Genomic DNA, 20,486 nt, shown 5'->3' with positions numbered 1-20,486 from the left:
TTCTGCTCTAGGAAAGACAGGAGAATGAAAAGACAAACCACAGACTGGGAGAAAATATTTGCAAAACACGTATCTGATAAGGGACTTCAATCCAAAATATATAAAGAACTTTTAAAACTCAGCAGTAAGAAAACAAACAATCCAATGAAAAAATGTGCAAAAGATCTGAACAGACAGTTCACCAAAGTAGATATACAGATGGCAAATAAGCATATGAAAAGATGCTCAACATCATTTGTAATTAGGGAATTGAGAATGAAAACAACAATGAGATACCACTACACACTTATTAGAAGGGGCAAAATCCAAAACACTGACATCACCAAATGCTGACAAGGATGTGGAGCAACGGGAACTCTCATCCATTGCTGGTGGGAATGCAAAGTGGCACAGTCACTTTGGAAGACAGTTTGGCAGTTTCTTACAAAGCTAAACATAGTCCTACTGTACAACCCAGCAAACACACTCTTAGGTATTTCCCCAATTGATTTGAAAACTTGTGTCTAGACAAAAGCCTGCAAGTGAATGTTTACAGATGCTTTATGCAACCAAGATGTCCCTCAACGGGTGAATGGATAAACGAACTTTAGCACATACATACAATAGAATATTATTCAGCAGTCAAAAGAAACAAGCTATGAGGCCACAAAAAGATGTAGAGGAAGCTTAAATGCATATTGCAAAGTGAAATAAACCAATATGAAAATGCTACATATTACATGATTCCAATTATACAGCAAAAAGCAAATATAGAGAGACAGTTAAAAGATCAGCTTGCTGGGGGCTTCAGGTGGCAGGGGAAAGGATGAACAGGGAAAACGTGGGAAATTTTTTAAGATGGTAAAACTATTCTGTATAATACTGTAATGGTGGCTACGTGATACCGTGCATTTGTCAAAACCTAAAAAACTTCATAGCACGAAGATTGAGCCTTAATGTACACAAATTTGTAAAAATTATTTAGGAAGTCAGCGATCCCAATATGGAATGTAGACTGTGACAAAAGAATCTATCTGTATGACAAACGTATGAAACAGTCTCACTGGGGGGGGGGGGGGGGAGGGGAAAAGATGCTGACCTTAGTAACTCTGGAAATGGAAGGAATCTGTCAGATTAAAGGCAAAAGGAGCAGCACACCAACACTGGACTCCACTCAATAAAATTGTTTCCCGTCGGGGTCCGGGTTAACAGTTCTGTTCGGGGATACCAGACTTGAACAATTAAGTAAACAGAGGGTGGATAGTGGGAGCAGACTTCTCACTGTTGGAGAGGGAATTGAGTAAGCAAGGAGGTTACCATGACCCACATGCTAATGAATTAGAATTGGAGATGTCAGTAAAAAGTTATGTCAAGCCTGATGTAGATACAGATAGTTACATGTAGCAATATTTATGGGTCAGCATTGGGGACTGAGGCCGGGCAGAGGTGCAGTCCCAGGTGCATTTTCCAGCCCTTCTTGGTGAGCCATCCCCTCTCTGGAGGTCTCAGTCTCCCTCCAGGAGTCATCTGGGGAGGGATCCCTTTTAAGAAGACCCTGGACAGCTTCTTTTTAGCGTGTTCCACTCCTGTTCCTGGAAACACACACCTCTGTGCTGCTGTGGACTGAGGGGCAGCAAATCCCTGTGCAGCCAGCGCTTGCCTCACTCTGTTCTCCAACTTGCGGGAGCAACAGGCACATTCTCTCACCTTTAGATTTCTCTTATAAAGAATTAGACACTTAATCATGTGCCCCACGTCTCCATAAGACATCTATGGAGTTCTCCAAGGGTCATCTTGGAGCCCCCTCTTGTGGGTAGAATTGTGTCCCCCGGAAAGATATGCTGAAGTCCCAACCTCGAGTATGTGTGAATGCGACCTTATTTGGAAATAGGGTCTTTGCAGATGTAATCAAGTTAAGATGAGGTCACATTGTAGTAGGGTGGGCCCTAAATCCAATCTGACTGGGGTCCTAATAAGAAGAGGAGAGACACAGACACACAGAGGGAAGATGGCCGTGTGACGACAGAGGCAGAGATTGGCATGATGCTGTCACAAAACATGGAATTGCTGAGGGTAGCTGGCCACCACCAGAAGCTGGAAGAGGCAGGGAAGAATGCTCCCCTAGGGCCTTCAGAGAGAGCCTGGCCCCGCCAACGCGGATTTTAGACTTCCAGCCTCCAGAACTGTCAGACGATAATATGTGTCGCTTTAAGCCACCTGGTTTAAGGCATTTTGTTACAGCAGCTCAGGAAACTAATAGCCTCCTCTATCACCTGGTTTGAAGTGAGGGGCATCGCCCCCATCTCTTCCTGCAGGAGGAGGGGAAAGGCCACAGCACTCCAGCCATTCTCCAGAAAATTCCTGTCTCATCATCTCTCACACCTCAGTTATCTTCTAGGCTGCAGGTGGGCGATGCACTGATGCAGAACCGATCTGAGGCCATTCCCTCTGCAAGTCTCACATAGATGGTCTATACCACCCTTCAGATCGTGGGAGTACTTGGCATATGGGTTTTGTTTCTGGCTTTTGGGGCCTCTGCTGAAACTGAAATTAAGAGAGTCCCGTTTTAACATCCTGCTGTGGATTGTATTCAGTTCAGCCTATCCCATTAGCTGAATTTCTTCATTGCCTCTCAATTCAATCAACAGATTCAGGTCAGAATAATCCCCTGTCTATACCACATGTTTCTGCATAGTATCATGCTTTTGGTCTGCCTTCTAACTTTTACCGCTGGGGCCACGTAACCCCCACCAGTATCTGCAGCCTCACTCTGACACCCGTTCTAAAGAAACGCAGGAAGATATGAAGAGCTCTAATGTCAGATTCCATCAGCTCCATATTAAGTCAGTCTTCTTACTCATCCTTGGGATCCTCAGGTTCCTGAAATTGGGATCTACTCTTCCCATCTAAGATGTCCTGTGTTCCACTACCTTCTTTCCCCAGCACTCTGGTTCTCCTAGCCACGATGACTAGATTCTTGTCTCTGAAACCAACCCCATGAGATCAGGTTTTTGACATCTCTGCGCAATCCTTGACTCGCTCTTTGAAGAGAAAGCCTGGATCTTGGATTGGGTTTGGACCTTTTGCTAAGGAGTGGTATTCACGGCTCACCTATCTTTCCTCCCTTCCATCCCCATCCTGTAACGAATGTTATGGTTGACTCGCCTTTAATGTTGCAATGGTTAGCTTTAAGGCATTGCTCCCAGTTCCAGGGATGGACTCTAACTGGTCCATACTAAGAGGGTAGACCTCTTACCAGAGATTGGTTTAGGAACCTAGGCCTAAGCCCATCAGTGAACAGACTGGTTCAGAAACAAGCATGTGGCTCAATTCAAATGAATGGAATGTGAGAAGTTTGGGTTTCTAGGTTTCTGGCTCTTCAAAGAACCGCAGGACACCAGACCTCTCTCTGCTGGGTGTGAATAGAGAAGCGTGAAGCCCTGACTGAGTTGCAGCCAAAGCACAGCTATTCAGAAAGTAAGCCGTTGCGTGAAGCTGATATTGTGGATGTCAGAGCAGACAGAAAATACCTGGATCCCTGAGGACCACACTGAGCCACTGGATCAACCATCCCCGAAGAACACCATATCCTTGGATTTCTGTCACATGAGCTGTTCAGTGTTCTTGTTAGTTAAGCCAATGTGAGTTGAGATTCTTTTTCTTTGCAACTAAGACATCCTAATTGATCCGCGCTCAATTTGGACCGACCTTCAGCCTCATGGCTCAACACGTGTCGCCAAATGTTCGTCTGAGAGTGTGTTTGTCTTTACACCCATATAAATACCTTGAAAAACATAAAATGCAAACTGAAACTTATAGTATATGACTTTTTTTCTATTTGTGTACTCCACAAATGTCAACAAATTCAATAGTGATACTATACACAATAAACATTATATAACTGCAAGTACACACACACACACACACACACACACACACACATAAATATAGCCCACTTAGCTTAATCTTAACCAGGGGAAATGTCAGTGTTTTATGTCATGAATAATGACACTTTACCAAAATTACTTTAATTGTATCCCCCTGTGACAGTAAAACTTGAATGTTTTGGGGTGACAAATAAAAATGGCAAGCAATAGGATATTGGAGTATATGAGGAAGCCATTTGGTATAAACCTAATTCGGCCTGACTTTGTTGTTTCCAAAAGGGCCTGACTGTGGCTGTTGAGCACGCATTGTATATCTGCTTAGACATTTCCTATGGCCAGAACAAAGGCCCTTGAGATAAAGGTGCAACTTCCCCCGACATTAGCATTTCCTTAGGGATAAGCATCTTTCCTTAAGCTAGGAACTGATTGCTGCACTCACCTTTGACCACCCAGCTCACCTGTGACCACTCAGCTGGAGACAACAGACTGCCACCCTGCTGTGTTCACTGAGACAGCAGATCTACCTGCTGTGTCCATCAATCGGCTGTGCCAACAGAGCAGTCTCGTGGCTATTGTAAAACGGACATTTCAATTCTCTGTGAAACATCCTCTCTGGGGGTACATAACCACTATGTGCACCCCACTTCTTTGGTGCCCTTTCTTCCTTCAGGAAGAAAGGCCCCGGGTTATAATCCTCAGATTTAAGATTTAAGAATAAACTCACCCAAATTTTCATTTATAGATTGGTTATGGATTATTTTCGTCGACAGGGGTAAAGTTTAGGATGGGATTGTAAAAGCCATCCCATAACCAGTAAGATCCTAACACAAATAGTGAACAAAACTTGTGGTACATAGGCATGACACCAAGCTGTCACAATGACAAATATCCCACACGAGCGAATATGTCCACAAGCTATGCTACACTCCTGTGGGGCCCACACGATGCCAAACACCTGGTTGAAAACTAAAAATAACCAAATAATAATGGATATCTCCAAATAGTCTGGATTTAGAATATGAAATAGAATTTCACGTTAAAATTTGTATTCCACAGTCTAACTGTGATACAGTTTTGCTCTTTATCAAAGTCAGAATTAAATTTTAAAACTAATTTTTCACATTTGTGTATTTTGCTCAGTAAGAGCTAACGCATTTTACGTGTGAACTACTAGAATTGCTCTAGAACCAGAACTAGTAAATCAAACACGAAGCTGGATTTGAAGTCCCCACACTTTTTGTTGCTATGGTCATCTAAATATTGAGACTTTCAGACAGTTTCAAGATGTAGATTCCACATTAATTTCACAATTTGATTTTGAAACAGAAATGTGTTTCAAACATTCACAGATCAAATTCAAGGTAGAGTTCAAAAGCTCAAATTTATGGAACATACATTCTTTGGCGGTAGGAAAGTATATACTCTATTTCTGGAGAATTCATAGAACATCTCAGAAAATATTTGTGTAAAGTCAAGAAAAAAAGTAACTTGACATTTTAACTGGTCTGCCTCAGAGAATTACAAAGGACTGAAAACAGATAATTAACCTGTTTATTATAATCTAAACACCAATAAGTTTTAGACAAACCATCTAATGAAGAATCTAGAGTATGACAAAATGGTAAATACCATCTTCAAACAAAATTTAAAAAGATTTGTCTTAAGTGGAAAATAAAAAGCAATAGTCTTGGGATTTGCCTGACACGCATTCTTAAATTATTGTATTTATTTACTAGAACTACACAGTACTTTTCATCTCAAGTATTTCAACTTGATGTTAAAAATTTTGAAAATAACCAGAGGCAAACATTCTGCCTGATTCTTCTCAAAGATCTCTGTAAGATTATGCACTCATCAAAATTTAAAGACCAGCTTAAATAAACAATTATATTTAAAGAATAACTCCTCTCTCCCTTCTCTCTCTCCTTCTTTCTGTGTCTCTCTCTCACACACACACAACACACACTCCACGTGCACAAGCACACAGAGAAAAAATACTAAATTGATTTCATATTTGAGTCTGAATAAATAAGCAGTAATTTACTATTTAGCCTAATGTTTTTAAGCTACAGTCCTCTGATATGTCTTTGGGAACTCTGAAGTTTTTCTACACAAATTAGTAAATTATTAATTTTTTTTCCAATTTTAGTAGTAATGCCAACAATTTTAATGTAAGCGCTTTCCAGACTATTTGACGCCTGCATTATGTCTGAGGATGGCGAGATGGTTTCCTTTGTGGCTGTGCTTATTGATGACATGGTCATCAGGGAATAACACTTTAAGTTTGGGGAGCTAAGCAGAAATGGACTTAACACATAAATGAGGCATTTTTAACCCAGTAAAGCTAAAAGATAAATTGCATTGCAGGCGGCAGAAGGAATATTATGTTTTGCAATATCATGAGTAAAAGAGAGTGTTAGGGCAATTGCATTGCCTCAGGGAATGGTGTGGAAGGAAACCTGCCAAGAAAAACACAGGAGGGCGGTGGGAGGAGGAGACAGTGTCATGCTCATGGGGGATGGGGGAGCAATTTAGGATCATTTAAATTGCATTGGTTTCAAAATTGTGTTTGTATTAAAGGATCCATTTATTTGGTTTTATACTTACATAAGATCTGTAAAAATAGAGATTTTTATATAGGCTTGTATTTTTACATATTCATATTAAAAACCATTTAAGTTTAAAAAAAGAGTTTTCTGAATTTTTTCGTTTACACACACAAAAAGTGGGTTTCCTTATCAAATCTTAACATTCCTCTGAGATCTTCTAATCTGACTTTTTAAGAAATCGGTAGAGAGGGAATATTTCAGACAATTGCTAAATCATGACAAAAGCTGGGCCCCATGGCCCACATCTTGCTGGCACGACAGGCAGTCTTGTAATGTATTCTTAAATGGATTCTTGTCCAATAATATAACTGCCTATGGCTCTCGGAACACGGGTTTCATAATGTGTAGTTCTTGCATTGTGGCGGTAAAGAAAGTGGAAAGGATCACACTGAGTCGATGTATTCGCTCATTCAACCAAGACTATTAAGTGGACAGGGCATTTCAGTGGGTTGTGGGGATACGATGCTGGTTTTAAAACAGCACTGCGCCCTCTGCCTTCGCAGAGCTCATGGTCTAGCGGGAAATCGCTACCAACCAAACAATGGCGCATCCAGGACAGCAATAGCCAGCCACGGCATGTCCTCTGAAGTCACCTACAGCTATGAGGAAGTCGCACAGATGACCCAGTCAGGTTCCATCAGCTCAATACTCGATTGCCAAAAAGGGGCCCTTGCTCTGATCCCAAAGTTGATATAGACTAGCTTTCTGACTGTTAACACAAAGAACACAACCTTGGAAGGCACGCAACTCACCCCCGTCATAATCTGATCTGAAAACCAACGAGCTGCTCAGGGACGTAGCTGATCTGATACTGCAATTTGAGGAAAAGCTTTCCTGTTGATCTACCAGATGGAGGAGAAGGGGGAAGAGAGGAAGAGGAAGGAAAAGAGGAAGGAGAGATGAAAGAAAGAAAGAGAGAGAAAGAAGGAAGGAAGGAAGAGAGAAGAAGAGAGAGGAAGAGAAAGAAAAAGAGAGAGACAGAGAGAGGGAGGGGGCAGGGAAAGAGGGAGTGAAGGGAGGAAGAAACTATGAGGTACAAGTTGGGCAAGCTATGCCTCATCCACACCCTCCAATGGCTCCCATCTCATTCAGAGCAAAAGCCAATGACCTTCCAGAGGCCCGCAGGCCTAAGCGAACTGCTCCCCACCCCCACCCCAACCTTGTGGCCCACTGCTAGGCCCCTTGCTCTCCAGCTAGTTGTTCTGGCTATTCCTGGCACATGCCAGGAACTTGCTCCCACACCATGCCTTTAGTGCGGTGCTCTTCTCCTAGATATTTGCACCCCGCGGCCCTACTTCCTTCAAGAGTTCACTCAAGGGACACCTCAGTGAGGCCCACTGTGAACACATTCTTAAAATACATCCTCTTACCCCGCTATCTTGCCCTGACTCTGTTTCCACAGCACTCTCACCTTCTAACGTATTAAATAATTGGCCCATTTTTTATGCTTACTGCCTCCCCCCACCGACCAGCAACTAGAATATAAGGTCCTTGAGGGCAGGGACTATTTAACATTTTGTTCTTTGTTCTGCCACCCACAACTAGAATTGTACCTGGCAATAATAGTCAGCCAACAAATACTTGTTGAATAAATCAATGAATGAGCATCTTGGCAAATCCCCACCACGGTACCATAAGGGAATCCCATCTTATAACGTCATCCCCACACAGGCCAATGATGGTACACCAATGCGCAGTTAATAATTATGTCAAAATTTTTAAATAGTTTTTAAATATGTATTGAGTACTTACTATGGGCCAGGCGCTGTGCTAAATGTTGCGTGTGAATTATTTGTTTAATCATTAGCCGCAACCCTAACAAGTATATTCTTACCCTACATTACAGATGGGGAAACTGAGACTTACACAGATCAGGGAATCTACTAGGGGCTCCACAGGTGGCAAGAGGAAGAGCCAGGATTAGAGAAGGGTTCAGTCAGGAACGTCTGTCTCCAAAGCCTAAACTCTCAACCACTGTCTTACGTTGCTGCCCTGTTCGGTGAAGGGAGGTCTACAAAAACCAAATTAACCCAATAGGCGCATGAAAAGATGCTCATCATCGCTGATCGTCAGGGAAATGCAAATCAAAGCTACACTAAGATATCACCTTGCACCTGTTAGAATTGCAAAAATAACCACAGCAAAAAGTGACAAATGTTGGAGAGCTTGTGGAGAAAAAGGAGCCTTCATATGTTGCTGGTGGGAATGCCAACTGGTGCAGCCACTACGGAAAACAGCATGGAGATTTCTCAAAAAATTAAAAATAGAAATACCATATGACCCAGCCATCCCACTACTGGGTATCTACCCAAAAAACTTGAAGTCAGCAATTCCAAAAAGTCCCATGCACCCCTATGTTCATCGCAGCATTATTTGTAATAGCCAAGATGTGGAAGCAACCTAAGTGCCCATCAACTGATGATTGGATAAAGAAGATGTGGAATACACACAATGGAATACTACTCAGCCAGAAAAAAGGATAAAATCGTCCCATTCACAACAACATGGATGGACCTTGAGGGTACTATCTTAAGCGAAATAAGCCAGATAGAGAAAGACAATCTCTGTCTGGCTCCACTCACATGTGGAAGTTTAATATGTAGACAAAGAGAACAGATTAGTGGCTACAAGGGAAAGGGGGGGTTAGGAGTGGGCACAAAGGGTGAAGGGGTGCACCTACAACGACTGACAAACAACAATGTACAACTGAAATTTCACAAGGTTGTAAACTATCATAAACTCAATAAAAAAATTTTTAAAAAATTAACACAGTGCATGCGCATGGGCAGTAATCCAATGGTGTGTCTAGTCCGGGAGTGATTTTTTTAGAGGATCTTGTAAAATCTAGAGGACAGATGGACTGCATCACCTTTATCATAATATCACAACTGTGGTGATAATAAGAAGGAGGAAGAAGCAGATGACGATGGTGAGAGAGCGAACCCTATGACTTAGGGAGGATTTCCAGGTGACGTACGAAGCTGTCACGCTTCACACAAACTTCTATAGATATTGTTTCTTGATTTTTATAGATATCAATCAGCAGAGAGTTTGGGGTTTTACTCTGACGACTATCTGAAGTGCAAATTATATGCTGCAAATTACAGGCAGGTGCACATGCCTCCAGCGTCAGTTGACCTGAGATGGGATTTGTCGAATCAACTGCAGTGTGCATGAAGAGAAGGCCAGTCACGCCACAGGAAGGCAGCTCAGGGGACAGCAGCAGGCAGGGTCACTCTCTTCCCCAGAGGACAACTCTAGGTCCACACGGACCAATGGACCCTTGAAGTTCAAGTTGTAGGCCATTAAGGATACTACAAGAAAGCACGCCAAGCAAGTGTTTTTAAATGAATCTTACCAAAAGCTATTTGTACCATTTTTTTAAAAACTCTTAGGAAAGAGCTGGAAATGTCTTGAAACAGTTTAACTTTCAAGAAGCTTAGAGAAATTAAACTATGCAGAGTGGTTTGCAATGAACCTTTAAAACAATAGTTCCAATTTTTGAAGAGACTATCTTATGTTATGCTTTCTGACAATAATTAGATGTCTGTTAAGATAACTCCTGGGGCCGACCCGGTGGCTCAGTGGTTAAGTGCGCACATTCCGCTTTGGCGGCCCGGGGTTCGCAGGATCCTGGGTGCGGACATGGCACCGCTAGGCACGCCATGCTGTGGTGAGCGTCCCACAAATAAATTAGAGGAAGATGGGCACGGATGTGAGCTCAGGGCCAGTCTTCCTCAGCATAAAGAGGAGGATTGGCAGCAGATGTTAGCTCAGCACTAATCTTCCTCAAAAAAAAAATAAAAGATAACTCCTAGTTGGGGTGGGGTGTTGGGGAGAAGAAAAAGAAAGAAATAAAAAAAGATTGGCAACAGATGTTAGCTCAGGTGCCAATTTTAAGAGAAAATAACTCCTAGTTATTGATAATAAAACATGTCATCGACATATGGGATAATGCTTTCTATTCCATTTTCCACAACTAAAAACATATGCCAGTGAAACTGAGAAAAGTTCTAGACTAAAATGTGAGAAGAAAAAATCTAAAGGAAAGAGCTATTAAGTACCCCCTTTTGAAATTGACCATGTGCCAGATGTCAAGCCCTGTGATAAGCTTTAGGGATACAAAATGAATAAAGACCTGGTCCCCACCCTGGAGAAGCTTGAAGCTTAGTGGAGCGAACAGACCACGAAGCCGATTATTATCGTATAAACCAGTAAGTACCAGGACAGAGACAGGAGCAGAGAGAGTGCAGAGGAGTGACCAACTTGGCCTGGGGTATCAAGAAGAGGCACCATTACGCTGAGTCCTAGAGAATAAGTGGATTTTCCCAGGAAGAGAAAGAGGGGGAAGACACAAGTGAAATATTTAAAGAAATAGGAATTGAAAATTATAACCTACCCAAATCTGATTGCCTTCTCATGGGAAGAAACTCCTTGGCAAGAAGGAGATAAAGTCAATATGCCACACCATGGTTGACACCCACACATGGTTTTCCTCAACTGCGGTTGGGGTCCTCCTTAAAATGTCTGAAAACTGACTATGACATCTTGGCATCCTAAATAAGTCAGAACAAAATGTTTGGAAAACAACATGAAATGTGAGCTCTTGCCCAACGGGAATTACTTTTCAGATGGTTGAGAAAGAGAGCTGATAATAGTGAACTGAAATCAGCATTCCACAGAAACTCGCCTCAGGCAAATTTAGAAACTTCCTGTTGGAGTCTTTACAAGACTATGCATGTAGGCTAAATGCTCTATGCAAACGTACCAGATGTACAAAACAAAGAAATGAGTGTGTTTCCCTGGATTACGATTTGCACAGGGTCCATGATGTGGGGACCTTCTAACTAAACCCACGGCAGCCCCAAAGGTAGGCTCTAAGTGAGTTTTGTTTTGAGTGTCAGATGCCAGAGCCAAGCCCAGCTTCCTGGAGGTATGACCCGCACAAATCCTGAGCTCAGAAGAGCCCCACGCTTTGTTTCATGCTCTGCTGTCACCACCTCGGAATTCTTAATATTTTTGAACTGTGTTTTGGAAATGAAGTCCAACAGGACACTAGAGCCTGGAATAAGCAGACGAGATCCACGCGGCACATATGTCTGTTGTTCCCTGATGTCCCAATCACATGGAGCATCTGCCATGCCCCATGAGCACAGAATTCCCGTGGACCCACGATGTGCGGGAGTTCAACAATACCCGAAGCCAGCACAAGGTAAGCGTGTCCCATTCATGACTGAGTAACAGACAACTGACAACTCTGAGAGCCGCTCTCCATTTGAGGAGACTAGAACTTGCGTCCAACATAAATAAGGCTATGGCATTCTAAGGAACCTAAAAGACCAAGGAGCCCCATAATGTTCTTTCTTACTCATGTTGTCTTGTATTAGCCAACCAATTATGCTGAAAGTGGTGACATAGAAGGAAAAGGAAAGATACAGCACTCAGTTCCTTTTCCTTTAAGTCCTTCCTTCCTCCCCAGTGAGCCAAGTCTACAACAGAGAGTTTCAGTCGAATGTGCACAGAGCAGGAGGTGAAATCAAAGTGTTACCGAACCTGAAGTGAGTTCGCTCACCCGTTGTGCAGCAAGCCAATCTCTGACACCGGGTGTGGTGGAAGAAAGTAGGAATTTCATTTTTGCACAGTGCTGAGCAAAGAGAGAGAGCAGCTAACACTCAAATCCCAAACTCTCCGAAAAGCTAAAAGGAAGGGTTTTTATTTGGGGCTTTAGGTAGGGGAGGGGGAGCATATGGCCTTGCTGGTCAGAGCTTTCCCACCAGCCTGTCTTTGGCCTTGAGACACTTGCAGAGAGGAGGGAGCCCGTGACCTTGCTGGTCAGCAGCTTTCCCACCAGCTCGTATCTCTTAATAGGGAGGAGATGGTCCAGGTGCTTGTCCTTGATGGTGTCTGTCTCCATGGAGGATAGCGGATTCTGGAGGCAGGAAGCCAGAGAGTAAGCAGGGAATGAGTGTTTTGGTTTTAACCCCATATATGCTGGGTTTAATGTGGGGAAACTGATACCAGGGTCGGTATCAAAAGGAGCTGAGTTAGTTTTGTGCAGTGTCACCACTATTCTGGCAAGAACAAAATACACAGCTCGAAATAGGAATTTTGTCATTATGGGTGATTCCACATACAAGTCAATGCCCTGACATTGGCATTGAAAGTTGGCATTGCACAATATAAAGATGAATGGTAAAATTCACGCTAACACTTTAATTTTTAATTATTCTTTTCTTGGAATGACATTCAATAGCAAATTTAAAAAACACCATGACGGATAGAAAGAGACTGTGAAAGATACGAAATAGCTTTATATTTTAGTACCTTAAACAGCATGTTTTTCCTGTTTTTTGAACAAGAGACATGACCTTTTCCTTTTGCACTGGGACCCGCAAATTATGTAGTCAGTTCTGGTGTGAACTCTTGGTTTTCAGTATATATATTTATTTCAGAAGTAAATTTAGATGTCATAGTCTAGTATACGTATATCTATACATGCAGATATATACAGATGTGTGCACATATGTGTGTGCATATATAATATATACATATTCACATGCACAGTCACATAGTCCTTAGTTCTGTCCGTCAAAAAATCCTGGGAGCGGGGCTGGCCCCGTGGCCGAGTGGTTAAGTTCGCGCGCTCCGCAGCAGGCGGCCCAGTGTTTCGTTAGTTCGAATCCCGGGCGCGGACATGGCACTGCTCATCAGACCACGCTGAGGCAGCGTCCCACATGCCACAACTAGAAGAACCCACACCGAAAAATACACAACTAGGTACCGGGAGGCTTTGGGGAGAAAAAGGAAAAAATAAAATTTAAAAAAAAAAAAATCCTGGGAGCAATGATATTCCAATCGCAATGAGCTCAGCTGGCACCTGGATCTTGGTTTCCAAACACTGTTCTCCTGTAAAAAGACCCAGGGTTCTTAGGAGAAATAGCTGATTTGGGGGTAGAGAAAATACAATATGGGCTTTGAACATGTTATGCCAGAAATTAATGACGGGGCAGGTCAAAAGGACATAGAAGACATCTTGAAGTGGTTCTCACTGAGCATCAAAATAAATAACCCGTTGAATAACGTAGCAATTCATCAGTCCATATGGCTGTAAACAAATGAGTGAATAATTTGAAAATTTGATGATAAACATGATATTTACATAATCTCAAAGTGCTGCCTCACAAAAGTTTTGATAGTTAAAAGGAGAAGAGAATATCTTTATGATGGAGAAGCCTGGCAGACACCTGTAAACAAGTGGTCAAAGTTAACATCGATTAAGCAGTCATGGCACAAATTGAAACCATGTGCAGCCTGAGGATGCAGCGAAAAAGACACATATCACTTCTGAGATACTCCTGCCAAAGATGCATAAATTGAATCTAATAGAAGGAAACAGATATTCTCCGACTGAGGGGCGTTCTATAAAATAACACTTGTAATCTCAAAAGTATCAAGGTCGTGGAAGATGCGGAAAGACTGTAGAGCATTCTGAGCTTGAAGGATATTGGGAGACAAGATAACTGAATACAAAGGTGATTCTGAACTGGATCCTTTTGCTATAAGGAGCTTTACTGGGACAATGGATGAAATCTGAACGGCATCTGAGGACAGTAATGTGTAATTGCTCATTTCCTGATCTTGAAGGCTGTCTGGTGGCCATGTAGGAGAATGTCCTTGTTTGCAGGAAATACCGAGAAAGTTCTCAATGATGACTGGGCATCACATCGACAACTTCCTCAAAAGATTCTGAAAAAACTAAAGTTCTTGTACTAGAACTGCAACTTTCACGTAAATTTGAGAGTGTTTCAAAATAAAAAGAATTTAAAAGTTTAAAACGAAAAACATGTCAAAGATTATCTGTTCTCAAATGAACAAAAGAAGAAAATGGTCCAGGTAATGTGTGCATGGAGATCTTCTTTAGGACTGTTCCAACACCCTGAAGCCACTCTGCTTTTACAGAAATCCTGTTTTTAGCAGAGTGCGTGGAAGGGAGAAAAGCATGGAAATACTGCCACCTACTGGCTGCAGGGCAAATATATTTAGGATAATGCGAAAAACAATTCTGAGATTTCCTCCGGGGAAGAATAGAGCTTTTTATGGGGACTGACTTCTAAAGGCTGTGGAAGAGCAAGGGAAACAGGTCCTTCACCCTGAGGCCTGCATAAGAACTAAATCTGAGGCTCGGAGCAGGTGGCAGGTGGCTCCTTGGGTTTCAGATGAACCCAGGGCATGTTGCAGAATGGGGAGTTTAAGAGGAAGGGATGTATTTAGGAGGTACAATACAGACACAAAATTCCCCATTCCCCACCCCACACCCAGCAGCCCTGGAAAAGATGAATTCTCTAGGAAAGAGAAGAAATGGGAGAACTGGCCCTGAGAACAGGATACCGGGCCAGGACCCAAGGAGAGAGACGACTGCTAGCAGGATCTAAGGCAGTTCCCAGGGCAGCTTTGTGGAAATGGAGCTGATGCAGCTCCACTCCAGGGCAGGAAGATGGCTGGATACAGCTTGGCCTGACACCCATGTGGGGCACAGCCTGCCAATCACAGGCAAAGGCCCCAGCTGCTGGTAAGACCCTCTCTGTGCTGGGTGAACATTTAACCATCTATAAGTTATTCATAAGCTTTTTTAACTCCATTTCCACAAAACTAAACATACTCTTACTATATGATCCAGCAATCACTCTCCTTGGTATTTATCCAAAGGAGCTGAAAATCTATATCAGCGCAAAAACCTGCACTTGGATGTTTATAGCAGCTTTCTGCATGATTGCCCAAACTTACAAGCAATCAGGACGCCCTTCAGTAGGCAAATGGATGAACTGTGGGACATCCAGACAATGGAATATTATCCAGTGCTAAAAAGAAATGAGCTGTCAAGCCATGAAAAGACATGGAGGAAACTTAAGTGCATGTTACTGAATGAGAGAAGCCAATGTGAAAGGCTACAACCTGGATGATCCCAACTATATGACATTCTGGAAAAGGCAAACTGTGGAGACAGTGAAAAGATCAGTGGTTGCCAAAGATTTAGGGGAGGGAGGGATGAACGGGTGGAGCATAGAGGATTTGAAGGGTGGGGAAAGCATTCTGTGTGTAAAATGGTGGACATATGTCATTGTACATTTGTCCAAACCCATAGGATGTGCAATGCCAAGAGCAAACTTGGATGGAAACTGAGTTCTTTGGGTGGTTATGATGTGTCAACGTAAGTTCATCAATTATAACAAATGTCCCACACTGGTGGGGGATGTTGATAGCCGGGGAGGTGGTGGGGGAGGCAGGAGGTAAATGGGAAATCTCTGTAATTTCTACTCAGTTTCTCTGTTATCTAAAAGTGCTCTAAAAATAAAGTCTATTTTTAAAAATTCCATCTCTAGAAATAAACAATACAAAGAGACTTATGCACCCCCATGTTCATTGCAGCATTATTCACAATAGCCAAGATGTGGAAGCAACCCAAGTGCCCATTGACCAATGACTGGATAAAGCAGATGGAATACTACTCAGCCAGAAAAAAGACAAAATCGTCCCATTTGCAACCACACGGGTGGACCTTGAGGGTATTATATTAAGTGAAATAAGCTAGACAAAGAATGACAAACATGATATGATTTCACTTATTTCTGGAACATAAACTTACCGACAAAGAGAACAGTTTAGTGGTTACCAGAGGGAAGGGGTTGGGGGGTGGGCACAAGGGGTGAAGGGGCAAACTTATGCGGTGTCTGACAAATAAAATAACGTGTAACTGAAATTTCACAATGTTACAAACTATTATGACCACGATAAAAAATAAATTCAAAAAAAGAATACTTAAAAAAAATTTTTTTTTAAATTCCATCTCTGTTTCACCAATAACGATAATGACAACTAAATATAGCCAAATCAGACAGAATAATAGAGAATCGGGCATATAATTGTCCACTTCTTCCCAGCATTTAAAGTGTTACAAATTCATGTGTTTGGGTTAAATTTCAACCTTTGGGCCAAGAAAAGGGAGCTCCTCACAAGTATTCAATTAAAACAAAAGTGGGGCATTGATTTCATCTATTTCCTACCTCTATAATCAGGAAATATGCAGGAAATCTTATCCTCGGTAAGAAAAACAAGTAAAACTTGTGCTTAGTTTAAAACCTCAAAAGGCCGGAAATTCTCCATGTTAAAATTCTCTGAGTGCAAACATTCCTTAAACAGACACCAGGTGTGTGAGTATATGAGAAGGTTTTATACAGTTGTCTTAAGAGTAAAGATGTAAATTTATTTCCTTTGCCAGATTTCTTGCATCAGTGGAACTTGACCTGTTTATAGTAATATTATGATTTAGATAAAGATCCGTTACTCACCTGGAATACTGAGGTAGCGCAAAAAAAGACAGAAAAAAAAGCTTAAAGAGATTAGACATTGCTGTGGACTGAACTGTGTTCCCCCAAAATTCGTATGTTGAAGCGCTAACCCCCGCTGTGTCCGTATCTGCAGACAGGGTCTTGGGAGGTAATTAAGGTTCAGAGAAGTCATAAGAGTAGGACCCTAACTCGACAGGACTGTGGCCTTCTAAGCAGAGGAAGAGGGCAAGATTTCTCCTCCACCATGTGAGGACACAGCAAGAAGTGGCGTCTGCAAGCCAGGAAGAGGGCTCTCACAGGAACCGAGTCAGCTGGAGCTTCCATCTTGGATCCTCAGCCTTCGGAACTGTGAGAAATAAATTTCTTTGCTTTTTTTTTTAAAGATTTTACTTTTCCCTTTTTCTCCCCAAAGCCCGCCGGTACATAGTTGTATATTCTTTGTTGTGGGTCCTTCTAGTTGTGGCATGTGGGACTCTGCCTCAGTGTGGTTTGATGAGCAGTGCCATGTCCGCGCCCAGGATTCGAACCAACGAAACACTGGGCCGCCTGCAGCGGAGCGCGCGAACTTAACCACTCGGCCACGGGGCCAGCCCCGTGCATTTCTTATTTTTAAGCCAAGTCTATGGTATTTTGTTACGGCAGCCCAAGCAGACTGAGACATAGTGTTGACTTCCTGGTGGCAAACCTATTCCATAAAGACAGCTACAGCTCTAAATTACCTGGCTCTGTGTCCCTACTGGAGCCCCTACTCCAGCCTCGAGGAATATTAATCAAGATGTTATGTCTGATGGGCACTTAGCTCAGGAGGACCACAAACTCTGGAACCAACAGGGACCATAGAGAATTTCTAGTCGAGGGGGTTTCAAACTGCGCTGTGAGGACCCGCTGAGGGCCTGCCACATGGAGAGAAGAGTTAATTATTGAGCACCAACTGTGTGCTAGACACAAGACTCAGAGATTCAGCTGTGAATGGCACACAGTCTCCACCTCCTTGGAGCTCACATTCCAGTGAGGAGAGGCAAGAAGTAAACAAGCAAAGGAATAAACAGCCAAGGTAATTACAGACTCTCCCAGGAAGAAAACAAAAGCTTTAAATGGGATGGTCGGAGAAGCCTCTCTGAGCAAGTATGGCCATGTGAAGAAAGAGAGGAATAACTTCCCAGGTGGAGCAAGAGCAGGTGCAAAGGCCCAAAGGTACAAAAGAATGGAGGGTGGTCTCTGAAATGCGGAGTCTAGGGCCCCTGAAGTGTAAGAAGTTGGGGAGAGTGATGTGAGATGAGATTGAAAAAGGAGAGAAGAGTCGGACCATGCAAAGCTTTGCAGGTCTTGGTAAAGAATTTCGACACTAGGGGCCTCCTGGTGACGCAACAGTTATGTTCTCACTTTCCGCTTCAGCGGCCCAGGGTTTGCTGGTTCGGATCCAAGGTGCAGACCTATACATTGCTTGTCAAGCCATGCTGTGGCAGGCATCCCACATATAAAGTAGAGGAAGTTGGGCACGGATGTTAGCTCAGAGCCAATCTTCCTCAAAAAAAGAAAAAAGAATTTGCACTTTATACTAAGAGCAAAGGAATGCCGTGGGAGAGTTTTAAGAACAAGAATGTACACTTCCAGGATTATTCTGGTTGCCACATAAGAATACAGTTACAGGGAGGCAAGAGTGGAAGCTGAAAAGGCATTTGGGGCGCTTCTGGGGAAGATGCAGGTGAGAGAGTATATGGATGAGAGGCTATAGTTTGGAAATGGAAATGACAAGAGTTGCTGCTAAATTGGATAAAGAGAGCGAGAGAAGGAGAAGACTTAAGAGTAACTCAGGGGCCGGCCCCGTGGCCGAGTGGTTAAGCTCGCGCGCTCCGCTGCAGGCGGCCCAGTGTTTCGTTGGTTCGAATCCTGGGCGCGGACATGACACTGCTCATCAAACCACGCTGAGGCAGCGTCCCACATGCCACAACTAGAAGGACCCACAACAAAGAATATACAACTATGTACCGGGGGGCTTTGGGGAGAAAAAGGAAAAAATAAAATCTTTAAAAAAAAAAAAAAAAAGAGTAACTCAGGTCCCGGATTCGAGCCGTTAGGTGTGACCGTTTACTGAGATGGACAGGACCCTGAGATGAGCAGATCTGGGAGCAGGCGTAATCCAGAGTTCACTTTGGAGGCAGGTTAGTCGGGAGCTGCCTCTGAGCCACTCCAGTGGAACAGCGAGATGGGAGCTGGCTCTGCACGTCTGGAGGGTAGAGCTGGAGCCGGCATTTAAAGGGGCAGAGTAAGGTTAGCCAGGGACAACAATCCAACTCAACCAGCCTCAGCAGAAGGAGCAACTAAATGACGAGTACAATAATTTTAATATTTTTCAGCTCACATCAACAGTAAACCCAGGCTCTGGCTTCAGGTACCACCAGATTCAGAGATTCAAACAGTGACGTGGGGCTCTGCCTCTCCCTCCGTCTCTCAGCTCTTCCTTCCTCCACTCACTGACTTAGTTCTGCAGCCAGCTTGTTCCACCGCCGTGGACGAGAGGCCGTCATCTTGCAGGCCCTCCCAAACAGGAGTCCAAAGGAAGAGGAAAACTCTTTTCCCCATCGGCCCTATACGGAAGCTTAGGGAAGATTCTCATTGACCCAGTTTGGGTCATGGAACCATCCCTGAAGTTATGACACGTTCAAAAAAACAGAGAACTTGAGGGGCTGACCTGGTGGCACAGCGGTTAAGTTCACACATTCTGCTTCGGTGGCCCAGGATTCGCTGGTTTGGATTCCGGGTGTGGACATGGCACCGCTTGGCAAGCCATGCTGTGGCAGGTGTCCCACATATAAAGTAGAGGAAGATGGGCACGGATGTTAGCTCAGGGCCAGTCTTCCTCAGCAAAAAGAGGAGGATTGGCAGCAGATGTTAGTTCAGGGCTAATCTTCCTCAAAAGAAAAAAAGAAAAAGAAAAGAAAGAGATATCCAAAAATGCAGAGAACTTGACTAGTCTGGTTCTTGAGGCCACCTTGTGAGCCAAACTGGGAAGGGGAGCGGCAGAGCACAGGAACAGAAGCCTTACGAAGCCCTGATGGAGCGAAAAGGATGTCCCAAAGAATAACAGGTGCTACATCAGACAGAAGAGGATAGGCTGCCGAGCTATTAGAGGACTTACTGTTAGTTGCTGTAACCAACAAATCCCACAAATCTTTTTCGTTACATCATCTCGTGATCTGAGAACCCTCACTCACTGGTGTCTTGGTCACGCAGCTCCCCCCTGAAGCAGTGATTCAAGAATTACCGATTTCTTCTCTTCTGCATCAGCACCGTATTAAAACAAGTGGCTTCCAAAAGAGCAGCGCTCACGCCCAGAAGCCAGCAGAAGGGACGCGGGAGGGTTATGAAGGTTCACCCACTTCTTAACCACCTCTGGTCATAGAACAGAACTAGCCAGGTGGCCCCATCTAGGTATAAGGAGCTCAGTCCCTGGCTGAGGGGCCACTTTGTAGCAACAACCTAGACCTTCAGTGGGCAGAGGCCATCTCTGTTGCAGGTGCTGAGGCAAAGGCAGCAGATACCACCTCAGGCAGCCCCACAGGAGTCCTGCATGGGGGCAAAATGCTAAACGTGCACCTGCTGCAGTCCATGCTTCTGTGGGCTGGTCCCTGCCTGTCACAGTGGAGCTCTGTCCAAGGTTCTTG

The sequence above is a fragment of the Equus asinus genome, chromosome 1, assembly GCF_041296235.1.
Source record: "Equus asinus isolate D_3611 breed Donkey chromosome 1, EquAss-T2T_v2, whole genome shotgun sequence".
NCBI classification, from domain to species: domain Eukaryota; kingdom Metazoa; phylum Chordata; class Mammalia; order Perissodactyla; family Equidae; genus Equus; species Equus asinus.
Note: the sequence above shows the minus strand (reverse complement) of the source record.